General features: G+C 35.1%; 1 protein-coding gene across 3 annotated transcripts in view; it reads left to right on the top strand.

Moving 5' to 3' along the window:
- The window catches only part of LOC123877381 (epidermal growth factor receptor kinase substrate 8-like protein 1), a 48,183-nt gene that overhangs the window by 7,932 nt on the left and 18,061 nt on the right, over positions 1 to 22,190 (top strand). The window contains exon 3 of one of the 3 annotated variants that reach the window (XM_045924103.1): positions 14,625 to 14,631. The exons of the other annotated variants lie outside the window; for them this stretch is intronic. The gene's annotated coding sequence lies outside the window, so the exon portion shown is untranslated. The remainder of the gene's footprint in view (positions 1 to 14,624; positions 14,632 to 22,190) is intronic. 3 annotated transcript variants of the gene reach the window in all.

Below are 22,190 nucleotides of genomic sequence, written 5' to 3'. Positions count from 1 at the left end.
TCTATCCTTCAAATTGCGTTTCTCATTTTTGACAACTAAAGCGTTGTATTTCGGTCAACTTAAAAACTATTTTTTATGACCAAATAATTACTGACTGAGTTGAAAGAATACAGGTAAAGAAAATTTTGTTTTCGAAGTCAAAATTTTCTTTACTCAAAGCTCCGGTCAGTCAGTCAGTTTAGTGATTCGAACTAGACTTCGTTGAACGTCCTCACGTCGTCGTCCTCACGTCGTCGTCCTCACGTCGTCGTCCTCGGTTCGGACACTCACTCGCGAAGTGATGCATTCCACTTGATCATGATGAATTACTGTGGCTTTATGTTTTGCTTTATGTTCTGGATTTTTTTTCCTAGGTATTTTGATGACTAAAACCTAGGTACCTAAGGAATAACTAAGTATTGAATTTCAGATAGCAGTAAAATAATCTGTTTTGATTTCGCAGGTTATAAAAAACTTGTAATCATAAAATTCAAGCATTTGATAAGATTTAATGAGTTTAAATAGTTATAATAAGCTGATTACACGTTAGATTGTTTTATTGCGAGTAGGTAACAGCAATTTCCTCGGTACTTAACTTATTTTTAGGATTCCGTACCCGAAGGTTACCAGCGGGTACGGAATACTATTACTATTACTATAAGCTTCCGCTTTCCATCCTTGCGTTCGTCTGTGTATTAGCCGACTGTATCTATCTCTTGATCCGTAACAGGTTAAGCTGTAAAATTTTCGAAGAATGTGTATTTCTATTGCAGTTGCCTATACAAATAGTAAAATACCTACATGAAAATTAAAAAAAAAACTAAAATGCGTTATTTCTTACAACGCGATGGCACGGAACCCTTCTTGTGCGATTCCGATTCTCGAAACAGATTTTGAAAGGGTAGATTTAGATATTCATGGCCATTGAAATGTATTGAAGTAGGTACACATGTAGCTATTGAAATTCCTCAACGAGCATCGGTTAATCAATTTTATCGCTTCAATTCAAAAAACCCAAGACTTGTTTTTGTATGATTCATACATTTGACGCGTGTTGTCGTCTCGAGCAGGAAGGTGGTCGCGTCACAGTGCGGGCTGCGGGCACCACAGAGCGTACACTAGACGAACAGAAGCGTGCATTGTGTTCGTTTACTGAGTACAGCACGAGTCTCCTCCCAGAATGAAAAGGCTTCAGGCTATATAGTCTTCACACACGTACCTACGTACCTAACTACCTACGTAAAAAAGAAATACAAGGCATAACGACGGCATTTGGGTCATAGTTTGTAGATAGTGTAAGCTTGGCCCATATTAATTATCTATAAACGTGTATAAGTTACTGATTAAATAGTTGGCGCCACTCAAATCATAACAGATCATAACATCATATTAGAAGGCGTCATTGATTGGCTGAAGTTGTTCAACATCTGATCGATAAACGTACTGTATATAAAATTCTTATAGTTTTTAGTTGATGAATTGTAGCATAATAAAGGATAATATTTGTAATCAATATATAAGATGAAAACATCTTTATTACTTAGATGATTTGTTAAACGAGCTTGATGATTTGTATATTAGTCACTAAGTTTATTCATTGTACAATTTGGATTGGCCGATAACGATAAGATAAAAAGGGGAGTGGCTAATAAACGTGGAGAGGTTACCTGTAAGAGTGGTTTTAAAACTACGACATTCGAAAATATACTAACGTAAGAGGAACAACATTTATTTGACAAATGTAAAAGTTAATAAATTTAAATATGAAATAAAAGTGTAATAATTTATCATAAAGATTGTGTTTGTGATTTCGTCAGACCTTACCCAAAAGGTCAGAAGAGGGACATCAAGAAAATATAATATTTTCTTGTCACGCTCACGACTCAGAGAAACAAGTGGAAATATACAGAGGAACGAGAAAGAAGTGGAGGTCTAGTAGACCACAGACATTTTGGAGCACAAGGCCAATATTTGGGCCTCAATATATCAAAGTACCTAGTCATGGCATCAAAGGATTTCTGGATAAACGGGTAGGATCTTTCCATGATTTTATTTTTATTGATACCTATTAATGGTAATTTTTTTTTTTTTTTTATTTGTGTGGGTTTTCGTTTTGTTTGTTCTACATTTAGTTATCATTTTGTTAAAAAGCTTTGCTCCGAGTTGGAATGGAAATTATATAACGTTATGATACCTAAAATTACCCACATGTTTATAATTCATCTTGTATATTGGTTATACAAATGCGATCGACCTTCAAATTGTGGTTTAAATAACATTGAGGTATTTAGAAGGCTTATTTTACAATGAAAAATGTTTATTTACAAAATACAGTCTTGTACAATTTTCCTGTGTCTGGTGGTACCCGCACTAGGTTATCCTGTATCGTGGGTACAATGGAATAGATAGTGAACATAGTGTTAAACAATATAAAAAGTGTGGTTTACTTAATGATGGGCGTTATTGTTACTTTTAAATAGTTTTCAGGATGTATCTACTATGTCCTGCCGGGGTTTTATTTCTCATTAAATGATTTCACAGGTGAATATCTCACGGAACGTGGTATTTCAATCTTCACACTTGTAATCGTGTGCCGAATTAGTTTGGTTAAGAGTTACGATAGGGATTTATTTTCACATAGTGGTTTTGTTTTACGGAAGGTGAATTTCTGGATTTAGGTTCAATCGTTTGCTGCATTCATTGTATAGATAGATGTTTTCCTTTTTCGAGCACACAGTGACGCGATATTATCACACAGCACTCATTGGGCATCTTGAATGTTGTTTTGTGAAATTATTATTTTTTGTAAACCGCTTTGGGATAAGGTAGAAAAAGTTACATGAAATAGCTTTTCGTTTTACGCCTGCCAGTGAAATAATCCGTCTCTACTTGTAATGGTTACTAAGTGATTGGGGATATAAAATGTTAATTGATAAAAATGAAGGTGATCCGTTGTAATAAAGTGATAGTGACCAGGGTTAATAAATTGAGCATTTTGAGAAATATAAATCCTAAAATGGGTGTAAAAGTAGGTTTATCTTATCTGGTTATTCTTTAACTAAATTTAAAATTATGGTAGGTAGGTAGTCAGATAGTTTTAAATACGGGGTGCATAAATAAGTGTTTTTTTTACAAAAGTGAGGAGAAATGTTTTCATTTATCTATTTTTACCACTTGAAACGCGTAATGTTTGAGTTTCAAACATAACTTTGCTGATAACAGCTCACCATGAACAACCCATGGCCGGCCCACTACTGAGCAACAAGTGTCTCCTCACAGAATGAGAAGGGTTTAGGCCGTAGTCTACCACGCTAGATAACAGCTAATTTACTTTTAATACTGGCACAATAATTTGAGTACTACGAGTAGTAGGTAGGTATAGTATATGGGCAGCGGGATTTTTTTTACCTGTATTCACGCAATTAACTGTGTACTGCCGCATTTAAATGCAATATGATTTTGTTTTTATTGGATTAACATCGCTTGGCGGGTTAAATTCCTGGCAAATGTTCTATTAAAATTAGAGTAAGTTTTTTTTTATGGTAATATACCTACAGTACTGCCCTTAGGGCAGGGCGCGATAATAAGTACCTACTACCAAAATACTATTTTCTTTGTTGTACGAAAGAAATTTTAGGCAAATATCTTTGCACTACGCTCGCGTTTGTGGCATGACATTATCCCAGAGATATATTTTAAAAAAAAATTCACGCTCGCTTGACTCGCTTCGCGATAGTTCAGTTTCGATATGCATTTAGTTAACAAAACTCTCAGGAAACCACGTTTGCTGTGCTCTCGAAATTGATCAGTCTGTTTGATAAAATCGAAATGCGGTGCCTTATAAATTTCGCTTAGGAGCGCCGGTAGTATCTCATGATAATAATATGAATATTGATCATAATTTTTTTTTAGGCTGATTAAGCATTGAAGGTTTTTCGGCTGGTCTGGCATTTCGCCTGATTTTATGTTTTTGCTTATTTAGCGCGTTCAGGAAAGCTTTGACAACGTTTTATAACATGAGTATAAATTTTTTTTTGTTTTAGTTACCCAAACAGAAAAAAAAAAAGCATTAAAGATGTGGGACCGAGGGATAAATCTAGTGTGATTTTTGGTTGGATTATGAAGTTGTAGTTAGGGTATTTAAAATAGAAAGATTTCAATTGTAGGAAATGATGTAAAACATGTTGAGGATAAGTTGTGTAATAAAGTCGATAATTCACTTGTTGGATGTCACGCGATCTCATTGCGAGGAGGAATCTTTTTCTTGTCTCTTTTTTTTTAAATACGGTGTTCTGACGGGTTTTTATTTACGTCTCGGATTATTGAATACTTTCGGTGTTTGATTGGACGGTTAGAGGTTGCAAAAGCAATCGCCCTCTAATTAAATCATTTATTTAGGCATTAGTTCAATTTGGATTAAATCTCGCGAAAAGCCACGGTGGCTGTCTCTCGCGCGTCTTGGAAGGACATTCCTAATGCCTGTTTTTCTGAGGGAGGGATGCATTATCAAGTGAGATGAGCTGCGATGTTTGCGGCTGATTATTTTGGAAAATTTGCAATCGTGGCAGGTGGAGTAAAGTTTGACTAAACTATTTAATGAACTAAGTATATAATGGATTTGGTGAATGGTTATATTATATAACATTTTGATAAATGGATGAATTTGAAGAATGTATGTATGTGGTTGATGCACATTTGTTTCATATTTTTACTTAAGTTATAAAGTATTACATTTGGTGAGTAGTTATTTATATTTGGTAGGGTAGGTTTGATAAACAGGTAGTTATCTTGATTAATAAGTGAGTTATCATTTTATAAATGCGTACTTTAATGTTTGATGTACTGGTATACTTAATAAATGTGCATATTTTCATAGTTCAAAGACAAGTTGTACCTATTAGTTTCTTCAAGCTTTTAGTTGCTGATAATTATATCAACATTCTTTAGAGCGCATGTCCTATGGACGAAATCGTTTATACTTTTGGGTAAGGTCTGACGAAATCACAAACACAATCTTTATGATAAATTATTATACTTTTATTTCATATTTAAATTTATTAACTTTTACATTTGTGTCAAATAAATGTTGTTCCTCTTACGTTAGTATATTTTCGAATGTCGTCGTTTTAAAACCACTCTTACAGGTAACCTCTCCACGTTTATTAGCCACTCCCCTTTTTATCTTATCGTTATCGGCCAATCCAAATTGTACAATGAATAAACTTAGTGACTAATATACAAATCATCAAGCTCGTTTAACAAATCATCTAAGTAATAAAGATGTTTTCATCTTATATATTGATTACAAATATTATCCTTTATTATGCTACAATTCATCAACTAAAAACTATAAGAATTTTATATACAGTACGTTTATCGATCAGATGTTGAACAACTTCAGCCAATCAATGACGCCTTCTAATATGATGTTATGATTTGTTATGATTTGGGTGGCGCCAACTATCTAATCAGTAACTTCTACACGTTTATAGATAATTAATATGGGCCAAGCTTACAGCTCGGCCATCCTGTTTTAAGCGAGTCTCATCGCTTTTAAAAAAAAATTAAAACTTAAGTAACATGTAAACTTCACAACCAAAATGACAAAGACTTAGTTCAACAAAACAAAAAAAAATTAAGATAGTAATTAATTAAATTAATATTCTTGCTAACCTTAACTAGAAGGAATATACAGTTTTATTGATACATTGGTATTGATTATGATTGCAACTTAATTTTAGAGCACTCGCAGCAACCCTTTCCATCCGATATAATTAGAAAATAGCAGATAAACTCAATTCAATTCCAAACTATTTACCCTCGCAACTTTACCTGCCAGTCTACAGTAGCACTCAAATTTAGCCTTTAATCTAAAATTCATTTTTCTGTTCTCTTCCGCTAATATTAAAATAAAAAGATGCAGACACTCTAAATTTATAAATAATTTTTCAAAAATCATAAAGATATCAAAAATTGCGAGACCAGTAGCAACTAAAGGAGGCCTCCATTTAATCAAAGAAGGTAGGTACATGCATAAAGTCCGAAGTATCAATTATAACTCACAAGCCAATATTTTACAGGAACACTCAATAGAGATTTGGGGATGAGCATGTAAAACTAATTACTAAAAACTACTTTAAAGGGTTTCAAGTATCTCAAAATAAATTGTTAAAAGTTCTGTTCCAACTAGACTCTCCTCCCCACTAAAGAATTATATAAGAAAACTGATGAACTATATTATATAAGTCAATTATACAAATTCAAAATATGTCTATTTGTTAGGAAAATACTATTAAAGTCCGTACATACACGCATCACTTTAAAGCTAAATCTCATAAATATGGTACACAAAACGAACATACCTATTATGCTACAATTACATAAAGCTAGGACTAATTATGGTATGTAAACTACCTAGCTCTACTACATAATGTACTTGCCGAAACTCATACTGGAGGAAAAATCTTTTACAAAGTTTAAAGTTTAATCAAACAGTGTCAAACACCATAGATATCTTAGCTAGATGTAGGTATAGTTTGTTAACGAATATAACGTGTTTTGACTTTTTATATTATTGTATAGTCACCATACCTTTAAAGATTATGTTTTCTTCTATATTTATATTTAGAATCGGGAGCGATTCTTAATATGAATATGTGTAAGTGAACTTCTTGTCCTTTTGATAAAATAAACTCTCTAAACTTAAAGTTAATCGCCGCCAGTTCTCGATTTAAATCACAAAACATTTTCATACACTTTCAACGCAATAGTTTTACGCACATATTTTCTTCTTCCCTACTTATTGGAAAATCGCGGATTCCGAGCCTTGGCGCGTCTCTCTTCTACCGGGATACATATATGATTGTCCTTATTTCCCTCCAGATCCAAATTTTTAATGACCCTTATCCTAGGGTCCTTTCCCTCCAGATCCAAATTTTTAATGACCCTTATCCTAGGGTCCACCTCCTTCCTCCTATAGGACTTTTTGTCCATAGCCCGTAACCTCGGGGCTTTTCCATCCCTTCCTTCCTTGGGACTTTGTGTCCCTGACCCATACCTAGTTTTGGGTCTTCCTTTCCCTCATTTGTTCATTTCCAACATCCTTGGATCCTGCAAACATAAAACACTTTGAGTAGACCGTTCATTTAATTTTGTTTCATAAGCATCCATCATAATACAATCCGACCTAAGAGAAGTAATTTTACTTGGTAACCTAGAAAACCTATTATCATTATTATAATTTAGTTTTCTCCAGTTCCGTACCCCTCGAAGGGTGCCTACGAGACCCTATTTTCTAAACCTCTGCTCTCCGTCCGTCTGTCCGTCTGCACGTGCGTCACGGCCCGAACCGCGAACGGCGTATCGTGAACCGTGATAGATAGAGAGTTGAAAGGAACGTGATTACGGATGTATGAAAATCCTATGCCTGGTTGCTTCCAATTCAAACTTTTTCTTTTAATGCAGATTACGCTTCCCATATTTCTTACAATTACCTATTGTTTTTTTTTTTTTTTTTTTTTTAGCAAAATCCACATTCTGAAGTACTAATGGACAATGTTAAACAAACGCCAGGGTACAGTAGTTGCGTCACTTGTGCCTCTTAACCATATAATATCTACATGCAAAAAGAATCTTTGATTTATAATTTCACATGATACTTATATATTTTATTTTAGCCATAATATGCACCATATGGCGTACTTTGTCGTTTCGAGTAACATAAGCAGAACTACCAAATTCGACCCTGGGAACGACACAGTCGCGACTCGCCGCCGAATGATACCTATTAGTTTATCATTAATTCCTTTTCATAGAGAAAAGCGATATCAACATAATAGTAGGAAAAAAAATGAAATAAATATTCCGTTCGATACATCTCTATTCTCTACGACATCAAGATCTCTATCACAAGCTGATCGATCATAAAGATTAGAAGAAAGTAGGTACCTTATACATTATTTTATATGTTAACCGTAATGACCCGCATCTGTTCGATTTCCCTTTATTCGTTTCGTAAAAGATTCATCCTCGTACGTCCATCATCATCATCATCGTCATCTACATCGTCATCATCATAAGGTCACTGTTGAACATAAACCTTCCCTAGTAAGCACCACACGTACTGTCCTCAGCCTTCCTCATTCAACCCCTGGTTCCTATTGATACAAACCACTAAACCCCCCCCCATCAAATGTGTACCTATCTACATCCATCCATCATACCCAAATGCCGTGCTGGTTGATGTGATGAGCGACAAAGTGTTAACCTCTTCAATACGTCATGGAACTGTAGGAATAGCCATGGAAGACCTCCAAACCGAACGTTGATATTTTGTGTAAGTGGTCCCACGAGTCAAAAAAAAAAAATATTCTTGTCCATAAAGGAACAAGCCACGATATAGATTCTTCTATCGGAACTTAAATATTCCAATCACTGCATGTATTCCAACTAATCAGTTTGCTACTGTATATTTGAAGTTGATAATAAATAAAAATGTTAGCTTAATTAAATTCCTATGATAATTCGATTTTTGGTGCATCAACCAGCTTCACCTATTATGTAAAATTAAATATATATATTTTTTTTTTAAAATTACCGGCTGTACATTTTAAACTAACCTAAGCAAAATATACTTTCTTACTAATAACTTAATCTTAAAAATTTTCAAGAGGATCCTTCCGCCTCAAATTAACTCAATGATAAAAATGAACAGGAAACTTTAAATGTTGTAAAATCCAGCCAATGCTTCGTACCTTGCCTTATTAATCCAATAGGTACTTCTTTGGATTTTGTCAAAACAAAATACTTTTACTTGTTGAGTGTATAATAAATAAATAATGTAATAAATCAATTAACTGTTAAAGCTAATAACTTTTACAGAAAGCGAACCTCATGATATCTCTTATGAGTTTTAAGCGTAAAATTACCACGCCGAAAACAAAACATGAGCTGACAGTATTCTTATTTGATATACGTAATCCAGTAATACTATATCTATCTACATAATTCGTAAATATGTATGTATAGTTTGTAAGTTACTATTTCACTTTATGCTGTTTCAATGCTTTAAGTTATTATTTTTATCTTTGTCTCATTTTTTTAGTTTAGCCTCATTCTATTTTTAAACTTACTATTTCGCTATAATATTTACAAGTAACCTCATCGAAGACTACACGGTCTTCTGATAACCCAACAAGTATTTATCCAACAGCTATCGCTTTCACCCGAACGGAGGTTCCCTAAAATATACTGAGATAACAATACCTAGTCGACACATGGATGTACAAGAGCGGCAACAAGCTATGACCTCCTCTAGTCATAACTATATCTTTATGATTGTAACATTTCAAACAGTGAAAGTATGTATAAACGATTTCGTCCATAGGACATGCGCTCTAAAGAATGTTAATATAATTATCAGCAACTAAAAGCTTGAAGAAATTAATAGGTACAACTTGTCTTTGAAGTATGAAAATATGCACATTTATCAAGTATACCAGTCCATCAAACATTAAAGTACGCATTTATAAAATGATAACTCACTTATTAATCAAGATAACTACCTGTTTATCAAACCTACCCTACCAAATATAAATAACTACTCACCAAATGTAATACTTTATAACTTAAGTAAAAATATGAAACAAATGTGCATCAACCACATACATACACTCTTCAAATTCATCCATTTATCAAAATGTTATATAATATAACCATTCACCAAATCCATTATATACTTAGTTCATTAAATAGTTTAGTCAAACTTTACTCCACTTGCCACGATTGCAAATTTTCCAAAATAATCAGCCGCAAACATTGCAGCTCATCTCACTTGATAATGCATCCCTCCCTCAGAAAAACAGGCATTAGGAATGTCTTTCCAAGACGCGCGAGAGACAGCCACCGTGGCTTTTCGCGAGATTTAATCCAAATTGAACTAATGCCTAAATAAATGATTTAATTAGAGGGCGATTGCTTTTGCAACCTCTAACCGTCCAATCAAACACCGAAAGTATTCAATAATCCGAGACGTAAATAAAAACCCGTCAGAACACCGTATTTATAAAAACAGAGACAAAAAAGATTCCTCCTCGCAATAGATCGCGTGACATCCAACAAGTGAATTATCGACTTTATTACACAACTTATCCTCAACATGTTTTACATCATTTCCTACAATTGAAATCTTTCTATTTTAAATACCCTAACTACAACTTCATAATCCAACCAAAAATCAAACTAGATTTATCCCTCGGTCCCACATCTTTAATGCTTTTTTTTTTTCTGTTTGGGTAACTAAAACAAAAAAAAATATATACTCATGTTATAAAACGTTGTCAAAGCTTTCCTGAACGCGCTAAATAAGCAAAAACATAAAATCAGGCGAAATGCCAGACCAGCCGAAAACCCTTCAATGCTTAATCAGCTTAAAAAAAAATTATGATCAATATTCATATTATTATCATGAGATACTACCGGCGCTCCTAAGCGAAATTTATAAGGCACCGCATTTCGATTTTATCAAATAGACTGATCAATTTCGAGAGCACAACAAACGTGGTTTCCTGAGAGTTTTGTTAACTAAATGCATATCGAAACTGAACTATCGCGAAGCGAGTCAAGCGAGCGTGAATTTTTTTTTAAATATATTTCTGGGATAATGTCATGCCACAAACGCGAGCGTAGTGCAAAGATATTTGCCTAAAATTTCTTTCGTACAACAAAGAAAATAGTATTTTGGTAGTAGGTACTTATTATCGCGCCCTGCCCTAAGGGCAGTACTGTAGGTATATTACCATTAAAAAAAACTTACTCTAATTTTAATAGAACATTTGCCAGGAATTTAACCCGCCAAGCGATGTTAATCCAATAAAAACAAAATCATATTGCATTTAAATGCGGCAGTACACAGTAGTGTTGTTATGGATATCCATATCCGTAACCGAAACTATCGGATATCCGAAATAAAATAAATATCCGTAACCGTAACTGAATCCGTAATAAAAGTTTTGGATAGTTTCGGATAGGGCGGAGTCTAACTAAATACTACACTCGTACGAATTAACTGTGCACTCCGCTGAAATGCGACACCTTCATCAGTTCACATTTTACAGTTCCTTAAAAAAATTAATATCCGTAACCGAAACTATCGGATAATCCGAAATAATTTAATATCCATAACCGTAACCGAAACCGACATTATTTTTTTACCAATATCCATATCCATATCCGGATCCGAAGTTATATATCCATAACATCCCTAGTACACAGTTAATTGCGTGAATACAGGTAAAAAAAAAACCCCGCTGCCCATATACTATACCTACCTACTACTCGTAGTACTCAAATTATTGTGCCAGTATTAAAAGTAAATTAGCTGTTATCTCGCGTGGTAGACTACGGCCTAAACCCTTCTCATTCTGTGAGGAGACACTTGTTGCTCAGTAGTGGGCCGGCCATGGGTTGTTCATGGTGAGCTGTTATCAGCAAAGTTATGTTTGAAACTCAAACATTACGCGTTTCAAGTGGTAAAAATAGATAAATGAAAATATTTCTCCTCACTTTTGTAAAAAAAAACACTTATTTATGCACCCCGTATTTAAAACTATCTGACTACCTACCTACCATAATTTTAAATTTAGTTAAAGAATAACCAGATAAGATAAACCTACTTTTACACCCATTTTAGGATTTATATTTCTCAAAATGCTCAATTTATTAACCCTGGTCACTATTACTTTATTACAACGGATCACCTTCATTTTTATCAATTAACATTTTATATCCCCAATCACTCAGTAACCATTACAAGTAGAGACGGATTATTTCACTGGCAGGCGTAAAACGAAAAGCTATTTCATGTAACTTTTTCTACCTTATCCCAAAGCGGTTTACAAAAAATAATAATTTCACAAAACAACATTCAAGATGCCCAATGAGTGCTGTGTGATAATATCGCGTCACTGTGTGCTAGAAAAAGGAAAACATCTATCTATACAATGAATGCAGCAAACGATTGAACTTAAATCCAGAAATTCACCTTCCGTAAAACAAAACCACTATGTGAAAATAAACCCCTATCGTAACTCTTAACCAAACTAATTCGGCACACGATTACAAGTGTGAAGATTGAAATACCACGTTCCGTGAGATATTCACCTGTGAAATCATTTAATGAGAAATAAAACCCCGGCAGGACATAGTAGATACATCCTGAAAACTATTTAAAAGTAACAATAACGCCCATCATTAAGTAAACCACACTTTTTATATTGTTTAACACTATGTTCACTATCTATTCCATTGTACCCACGATACAGGATAACCTAGTGCGGGTACCACCAGAAACAGGAAAATTGTACAAGACTGTATTTTGTAAATAAACATTTTTCATTTTTCATTGTAAAATAAGCCTTCTAAATACCTCAATGTTATTTAAACCACAATTTGAAGGTCGATCGCATTTGTATAACCAATATACAAGATGAATTATAAACATGTGGGTAATTCTAGGTATCATAACGTTATATAATTTCCATTCCAACTCGGAGCAAAGCTTTTTAACAAAATGATAACTAAATGTAGAACAAACAAAACGAAAACCCACACAAATAAAAAAAAAAAAAAAATTACCATTAATAGCTATCAATAAAAATAAAATCATGGAAAGATCCTACCCGTTTATCCAGAAATCCTTTGATGCCATGACTAGGTACTTTGATATATTGAGGCCCAAATATTGGCCTTGTGCTCCAAAATGTCTGTGGTCTACTAGACCTCCACTTCTTTCTCGTTCCTCTGTATATTTCCACTTGTTTCTCTGAGTCGTGAGCGTGACAAGAAAATATTATATTTTCTTGATGTCCCTCTTCTGACCTTTTGGGTAAGGTCTGACGAAATCACAAACACAATCTTTATGATAAATTATTATACTTTTATTTCATATTTAAATTTATTAACTTTTACATTTGTGTCAAATAAATGTTGTTCCTCTTACGTTAGTATATTTTCGAATGTCGTCGTTTTAAAACCACTCTTACAGGTAACCTCTCCACGTTTATTAGCCACTCCCCTTTTTATCTTATCGTTATCGGCCAATCCAAATTGTACAATGAATAAACTTAGTGACTAATATACAAATCATCAAGCTCGTTTAACAAATCATCTAAGTAATAAAGATGTTTTCATCTTATATATTGATTACAAATATTATCCTTTATTATGCTACAATTCATCAACTAAAAACTATAAGAATTTTATATACAGTACGTTTATCGATCAGATGTTGAACAACTTCAGCCAATCAATGACGCCTTCTAATATGATGTTATGATTTGTTATGATTTGGGTGGCGCCAACTATCTAATCAGTAACTTCTACACGTTTATAGATAATTAATATGGGCCAAGCTTACAATACATACTTTCACTGTTTGAAATGTTACAATCATAAAGATATAGTTATGACTAGAGGGGGTCATAGCTTGTTGCCGCTCTTGTACATCCATGTGTCAACTAGGTATTGTTATCTCAGTATATTTCAGAGAACCTCCGTTCGGGTGAAAGCGATAGCTGTTGGATAAATGCGTGTTGGGTTATCAGAAGACCGTGTAGTCTTCGATGAGGTTACTTGTAAATATTATAGCGAAATAGTAAGTTTAAAAATAGAATGAGGCTAAACTAAAAAAATGAGACAAAGATAAAAATAATAACTTAAAGCATTGAAACAGCATAAAGTGAAATAGTAACTTACAAACTATACATACATATTTACGAATTATGTAGATAGATATAGTATTACTGGATTACGTATATCAAATAAGAATACCGTCAGCTCATGTTTTGTTTTCGGCGTGGTAATTTTACGCTTAAAACTCATAAGAGATATCATGAGGTTCGCTTTCGGTAAAAGTTATTAGCTTTAACAGTTAATTGATTTATTACATTATTTATTTATTATACACTCAACAAGTAAAAGTATTTTGTTTTGACAAAATCCAAAGAAGTACCTATTGGATTAATAAGGCAAGGTACGAAGCATTGGCTGGATTTTACAACATTTAAAGTTTCCTGTTCATTTTTATCATTGAGTTAATTTGAGGCGGAAGGATCCTCTTGAAAATTTTTAAGATTAAGTTATTAGTAAGAAAGTATATTTTGCTTAGGTTAGTTTAAAATGTACAGCCGGTAATTTAAAAAAAATATATATATATTTAATTTTACATAATAGGTGAAGCTGGTTGATGCACCAAAAATCGAATTATCATAGGAATTTAATTAAGCTAACATTTTTATTTATTATCAACTTCAAATATACAGTAGCAAACTGATTAGTTGGAATACATGCAGTGATTGGAATATTTAAGTTCCGATAGAAGAATCTATATCGTGGCTTGTTCCTTTATGGACAAGAATATTTTTTTTTGACTCGTGGGACCACTTACACAAAATATCAACGTTCGGTTTGGAGGTCTTCCATGGCTATTCCTACAGTTCCATGACGTATTGAAGAGGTTAACACTTTGTCGCTCATCACATCAACCAGCACGGCATTTGGGTATGATGGATGGATGTAGATAGGTACACATTTGATGGGGGGGGGTTTAGTGGTTTGTATCAATAGGAACCAGGGGTTGAATGAGGAAGGCTGAGGACAGTACGTGTGGTGCTTACTAGGGAAGGTTTATGTTCAACAGTGACCTTATGATGATGACGATGTAGATGACGATGATGATGATGATGGACGTACGAGGATGAATCTTTTACGAAACGAATAAAGGAAAATCGAACAGATGCGGGTCATTACGGTTAACATATAAAATAATATATAAGGTACCTACTTTCTTCTAATCTTTATGATCGATCAGCTTGTGATAGAGATCTTGATGTCGTAGAGAATAGAGATGTATCGAACGGAATATTTATTTCATTTTTTTTCCTGCTATTATGTTGATATCGCTTTTCTCTATGAAAAGGAATTAATGATAAACTAATAGGTATCATTCGGCGGCGAGTCGCGACTGTGTAGTTCCCAGGGTCGAATTTGGTAGTTCTGCTTATGTTACTCGAAACGACAAAGTACGCCATATGGTGCATATTATGGCTAAAATAAAATATATAAGTATCATGTGAAATTATAAATCAAAGATTCTTTTTGCATGTAGATATTATATGGTTAAGAGGCACAAGTGACGCAACTACTGTACCCTGGCGTTTGTTTAACATTGTCCATTAGTACTTCAGAATGTGGATTTTGCTAGGAAAAAAAAAACAATAGGTAATTGTAAGAAATATGGGAAGCGTAATCTGCATTAAAAGAAAAAGTTTGAATTGGAAGCAACCAGGCATAGGATTTTCATACATCCGTAATCACGTTCCTTTCAACTCTCTATCTATCACGGTTCACGATACGCCGTTCACGGTTCAGGCCGTGACGCACGTGCAGACGGACAGACGGACGGAGAGCAGAGGTTTAGAAAATAGGGTCTCGTAGGCACCCTTCGAGGGGTACGGAACTGGAGAAAACTAAATTATAATAATGATAATAGGTTTTCTAGGTTACCAAGTAAAATTACTTCTCTTAGGTCGAATTGTATTATGATGGATGCTTATGAAACAAAATTAAATGAACGGTCTACTCAAAGTGTTTTATGTTTGCAGGATCCAAGGATGTTGGAAATGAACAAATGAGGGAAAGGATGACCCAAAACTAGGTATGGGTCAGGGACACAAAGTCCCAAGGAAGGAAAGGACGAAAAAGAAAGTCCCGAGGTTACGGGCTATGGACAAAAAGTCCTATAGGAGGAAGGAGGTGGACCCTAGGATAAGGGTCATTAAAAATTTGGATCTGGAGGGAAATAAGGACAATCATATATGTATCCCGGTAGAAGAGAGACGCGCCAAGGCTCGGAATCCGCGATTTTCCAATAAGAAGGGAAGAAGAAAATATGTGCGTAAAACTATTGCGTTGAAAGTGTATGAAAATGTTTTGTGATTTAAATCGAGAACTGGCGGCGATTAACTTTAAGTTTAAAGAGTTTATTTTATCAAAAGGACAAGAAGTTCACTTACACATATTCATATTAAGAATCGCTCCCGATTCTTAATATAAATATAGAAGAAAACATAATCTTTAAAGGTATGGTGACTATACAATAATATAAAAAGTCAAAACACGTTATATTCGTTAACAAACTATACCTACATCTAGCTAAGATATCTATGATGTTTGACACTGTTTGATTAAACTTTAAACTTTGTAAAAGATTTTTCCTCCAGTATGAGTTTCGGCAAGTACATTATGTAGTAGAGCTAGGTAGTTTTCATACCATAATTAGTCCTAGCTTTATGTAATTGTAGCATAATAGGTATGTTCGTTTTGTGTACCATATTTATGAGATTTAGCTTTAAAGTGATGCGTGTATGTACGGACTTTAATAGTATTTTCCTAACAAATAGACATATTGTGAATTTGTATAATTGACTTATATAATATAGTTCATCAGTTTTCTTATATAATTCTTTAGTGGGGAGGAGAGTCTAGTTGGAACAGAACTTTTAACAATTTATTTTGAGATACTTGAAACCCTTTAAAGTAGTTTTTAGTAATTAGTTTTACATGCTCATCCCCAAATCTCTATTGAGTGTTCCTGTAAAATATTGGCTTGTGAGTTATAATTGATACTTCGGACTTTATGCATATACCTACTTTTTTTGATTAAATTGAGGCCTCCTTTAGTTGCTACTGGTCTCGCAATTTTTGATATCTTTATGATTTTTGAAAAATTATTTATAAATTTAGAGTGTCTGCATCTTTTTATTTTAATATTGGCGGAAGAGAACAGAAAAATGAATTTTAGATTAAAGGCTAAATTTGAGTGCTACTGTAGACTGGCAGGTAAAGTTGCGAGGGTAAATAGTTTGGAATTGAATTGAGTTTGTCTGCTATTTTCTAATTATATCGGATGGAAAGGGTTGCTGCGAGTGCTCTAAAATTAAGTTGCAATCATAATCAATACCAATGTATCAATAAAACTGTATATTCCTTCTAGTTAAGGTTAGCAAGAATATTAATTTAATTAATTACTATCTTAATTTTTTTTGTTTTGTTGAACTAAGTCTTTGTCATTTTGGTTGGGAAGTTTACATGTTACTTAAGTTTTAATTTTTTTTTTAAAAAGCGATGAGACTCGCTTAAAACAGGATGGCCGAGCTGTAAGCTTGGCCCATATTAATTATCTATAAACGTGTATAAGTTCAAATTCAAATTCAAATTCAAATTCAAAATGTTTTTATTCAATTAGACTTTTACAAGTTCTTTCGAATCGTCAAAAGCATCTACCACTGGTTCGGAATGCCTTTCCTACCGAGAAGAACCAGCAAGAAACTCGGCGGTTGCTCTTTTCAAAGATTTGATATACAATATTATGCCATGTATAAAAGCAATTGAAGTCCTGCGCATTGCTGGAGCGAATCGAAGTTCAAATCCACGCTTTTTTATCATTTACATAATCTTCGATAGTATAATATGCTTTTCTCAAGAGCATATTTTTAATAGATTTTTTGAACCTGTGTAAAGGCAAGTCCAAAATTGACTGAGGAATTTTGTTATAGAAGATTATACCCATTCCCACAAATGACTTTTGGACCTTCCTGAGACGGAGCGTAGGAGTCGCAAGCCTGTTACGGTGTCTAGTCAGCCTGTTGTGTAGATCGCCAACCTTCTTGTAACTAAGAATATTTTGTCTTACAAAAATTATGTTGTTGTAAATATATTGAGAGGCTACGGTAAGGATACCTATTTCCTTAAATTTTTCTCGAAGTGAATCGCGTGGTTTTAAGTTATAAATTGCGCGTATTGCCCTTTTTTGTAATACAAAAATTCTCCCAATATCTGCCGCTCTACCCCATATTAAGATTCCATAAGACATAATACTATGAAAATAAGCAAAATATACTATCTTTGCGGTCTCCACGTCAGTTAATTGTCGAATCTTTCTAACCGCGTAAGCAGCAGAGCTTAGTTTGCCAGCAAGAGTTGATATATGGGTGCCCCATTGCAGCTTCGCATCTAAGGTTATCCCCAAAAATGTAGTAGTCTCTTCTATTTTCAAAATATCATTATTTATCATTAAATTAATGTTACTTGTGTTCTTGGTATTGGGCAGTGCGAATTCAATACACTTAGTTTTTTTTGCATTTAAAAGTAGATTATTTACAGTAAACCAGTGAGTTACCTGAGATATGGCACCATTTATATCGTCAAAATTGTCCTTATTTCTATCGACTTTAAAAATCAAAGACGTATCGTCAGCAAATAGTACGATATCGCAAATATTTTGGACTACATATGGTAAATCGTTTATGTATACTAAGAACATGAAAGGACCTAGAATAGAGCCTTGAGGAACACCCATTAGTGAGGCTGATCCGGATGACTTCACATCATTCACACATACTGTTTGAATACGATCACTAAGATAGGACGCAATGAGACCAAGCGCAGTGTCTTTGATTCCATAGTGGCTCAATGTAACTAAAGTTACTGATTAAATAGTTGGCGCCACTCAAATCATAACAGATCATAACATCATATTAGAAGGCGTCATTGATTGGCTGAAGTTGTTCAACATCTGATCGATAAACGTACTGTATATAAAATTCTTATAGTTTTTAGTTGATGAATTGTAGCATAATAAAGGATAATATTTGTAATCAATATATAAGATGAAAACATCTTTATTACTTAGATGATTTGTTAAACGAGCTTGATGATTTGTATATTAGTCACTAAGTTTATTCATTGTACAATTTGGATTGGCCGATAACGATAAGATAAAAAGGGGAGTGGCTAATAAACGTGGAGAGGTTACCTGTAAGAGTGGTTTTAAAACTACGACATTCGAAAATATACTAACGTAAGAGGAACAACATTTATTTGACAAATGTAAAAGTTAATAAATTTAAATATGAAATAAAAGTGTAATAATTTATCATAAAGATTGTGTTTGTGATTTCGTCAGACCTTACCCAAAAATAGTGTTTGTTATCTTTCGTACGATTTGAAACAGAATCATAAGAACGGCGATCGGTCGAGTGGCGGTAGTAGGAACCTACCTGCTCGCCGGCTAGCGAGGTAGCGAGGTAGGTAGCTAGCTACAGAGTAGGGACAGGTTTCCATCTCGCATTCCGCGCCAGTTATGCATATCAATGTATGAGTTATGATCGCGGCCCCGAACGCGGGGTGAGGTACCGATGAGTAAACCTGACTTTATTCTATTCTACTGTTGTACAAATGAATACTTGTCTTCCGGCGACCACTGCGACTGATCTTATGGTCCGACTCCATTATCGGGATTCGGGAAATGATTTATGATGTCGCGAATTGTGTGGCCGATGTCAATCGTATCGTTTTTTTTTATACAAAATAGCGAGCAAACGAGCAGGGGTCACCTGATGTTAAGTGATTACCGCCGCCCGTGAACATTTACAGCACCAGAGGTAGTTTCGCACATTCGCGCTGACCCGAACGTACAGTATAAGCGTAGATACATATAGGTTTTTAATCCCGCAGGAACTCTTTGTTTTTCCAGGATAGTTATATGTTATATCAATTACACACAGAATATTCGTTGTTACAGAATGTCTCGTCTACCGGCCGATTGATTTGCCAAACGTAACTTGCCGAACACATATAATAACACATATAATTAAAACATTAGAATAGTGTGGCCAGAACTCGATTGAGCCCTCGAGCTGATGTTGATACAGTATAGATAAGTAATACACCAAGTTGGTCATCAGGTTTAACGATCTACAAACCGTTAACCTTCACAGGTCGAGTAGGTAGTTACTAGTAAGAATGCTATGGGCTTGTGTGCCCGGCCACGCTTGTGTGTGTGTGTAAATGAATTGAATACACGCGAATCACCTTCTAACTCGTTGGTATGTTTGTAGGTTGTTACATTCTGACGTTTAATAAACCCATCAATGAATGTGCAGATATAACGTAGCGCTGTGCGGGGTGAGGCACGTGATGGAAAGGAAGGCTCCGCGACGAGCTCACATCCGGCGGCAGAGCTGCTGCTGCTTGGTTCGCAATAGCAATAGTTTAGTATTACGAAATAGCCCATCACTCGCAATCTAGTCGCCTGCAGTGGTGACAACCAGGAGCATCAGATCATTGCGATCAACCTATCACCAACGCATTACTGAAAATGTACCTGTTACCTATCTATCTATATTCCGAGCTGTGATTCCGAGTTAATGAACACTAGAGAGTACCTAATTAAATAATCGTACGTAGCTCCGAGAGATGTTGCAGCCAGTTTTTATAACGGTTTAAGCGATATACCTACTTAAAAATAATTATCATTACTTTAAATTGTAAATAGGTAGGCATAAGCCTCATCAAGTATGCACGTACAACTCACTTTCAACGCGGAAACGTACACATTAAGAAGTTAAATAGGCACAAACTATGCAAAGGTGTAATAATTTAATATTTTCCCGCCGCGTTAAGAGGGGTTTGTTCGTAGTGCGCTCCACACAAACGTAGTTTGGCTCTCATTTGAATTTTAATCAATGGATATACGTTCTAAGAACTAATATCTATCTGTCTGTGGTTTGCCAGATTTGTGTTAAGATATTTAATTTTAAAGTTACACGGGCTCAAGGATTAACTTACAAATCTTTAAACTAGAAACTTTGAAACTAGACATTTTCACGGAAAGCTGGCAAACCACAGGCTAGAGACATGACTACACTAAAAATTAGTTTCTAAACCACGTCTACGAAATTTAATAGCTTTGGTTGTTTAATATTTAAGTGAGAACGAAACGTTTTGTATAGAGCGAGTGACAGAAAATCCTCTGTTAAGTAAAGAGCCAATCCGTGTTGTTCGGAAAACATCGCAGTTGCGGAGAAAGTGTCGGCAAAACAAACACACATGCTCTCCCTGGCCGCCCGTCGCTCGCGTCGCATACAAACAGCCGGCAGGTACGAGTATGTGGCACAAAATGCCATACGTGCTGGTTATGTGAAATAGATAACGTGTAATGTGTAGAAGTCATATAGCTACACACACCAGCGCTGCCCGGCATCCTAGGCTCTTTAAATACTTATACCTGTTGACATAAAGTTAAATATTAATATTAAATACTAGTAATATAATAAATTCGGCCACAGTCGCCAGCGTCGTAAGTTCTGACACACATTACACATGTAGGTAACTTCTTCAACCCGAGCAGTAAACTATGTAGATAAACTCATGGAACTGTCGACAGTTCATAAGTTACCGGTAAGGAGGTACACTGAAATCCGAAAAGAGGATTTGAATAGGTTCATGCGTTTTATCGCCCTAATGCTTAGCAGAAGCCTGGTATAGATATCGTATGAAAATTCATATGGGGACTGTTCTTTAAAAATGAAGCTAAGTAATTATTATAACATTGCAATCCTCGATGGGCTGATTCTCTCACTGGTTAGGTTACGCAGCCTATTAGGCATAGGCGGATTGCGGGCAGAAGAATACCATAAATTCATCCAATCAAAAATATTGTCCTCATCATACTGTGACAATGACAATCTCTGTGCTAGGCAGCTTCACCTTTCTACCATCGTACTGTAAGGCATCGTCAAGATCTGCATCCGTACGTAGTGGAAATTCGGCCACGTACGAAGCGATTTGCTTCCTCGTTTCTTATCCGAACCGCTAGGACATGGAACGCCCTTGCCATGGCATGGGTTTTCCTACTTTTAATATGGATACTTCAAGTCAAGAGTGAATAGGCAACTTCTAGGCAAGCGCGCTCCGTTTTAGGCTGCATCTTCACTTGCTAGCAGGTCTAATTGCAGCCAAGCGCTAGTCTGTAAATTAAAAAACAACAGTCCCGCGGTGCGCGGAAGGTGCGACAAGACAGCAAGTAATTTCATTCCGGGTGCGCCCTTTGTAACGGTAAAGTGAAACGCTCGCACAGCAGTTCACACGGCGCGTCGCAGCTCTCTTCGTTATTATAATGTGCTCGCACCCAGTGCGCCGTACCTGAGTGACTTTATGTACCACGGACTTTACGTTCATTAATCATATTGAATGGCGTCACAACATGTCCGAGACCTTTTGCAGCACCGAATTACAGCTCATGCTGAGACGCCGCCTTGTACAATGTTGAATTTGGTCCATTCTCTTGTATGGTTGCAAAACTTGGGTTGTAA

Source organism: Maniola jurtina, chromosome 23 (assembly GCF_905333055.1).
Source record: "Maniola jurtina chromosome 23, ilManJurt1.1, whole genome shotgun sequence".
NCBI lineage: Eukaryota > Metazoa > Arthropoda > Insecta > Lepidoptera > Nymphalidae > Maniola > Maniola jurtina.
Note: the sequence above shows the minus strand (reverse complement) of the source record. Positions and strands in the feature narration are given on the sequence as shown.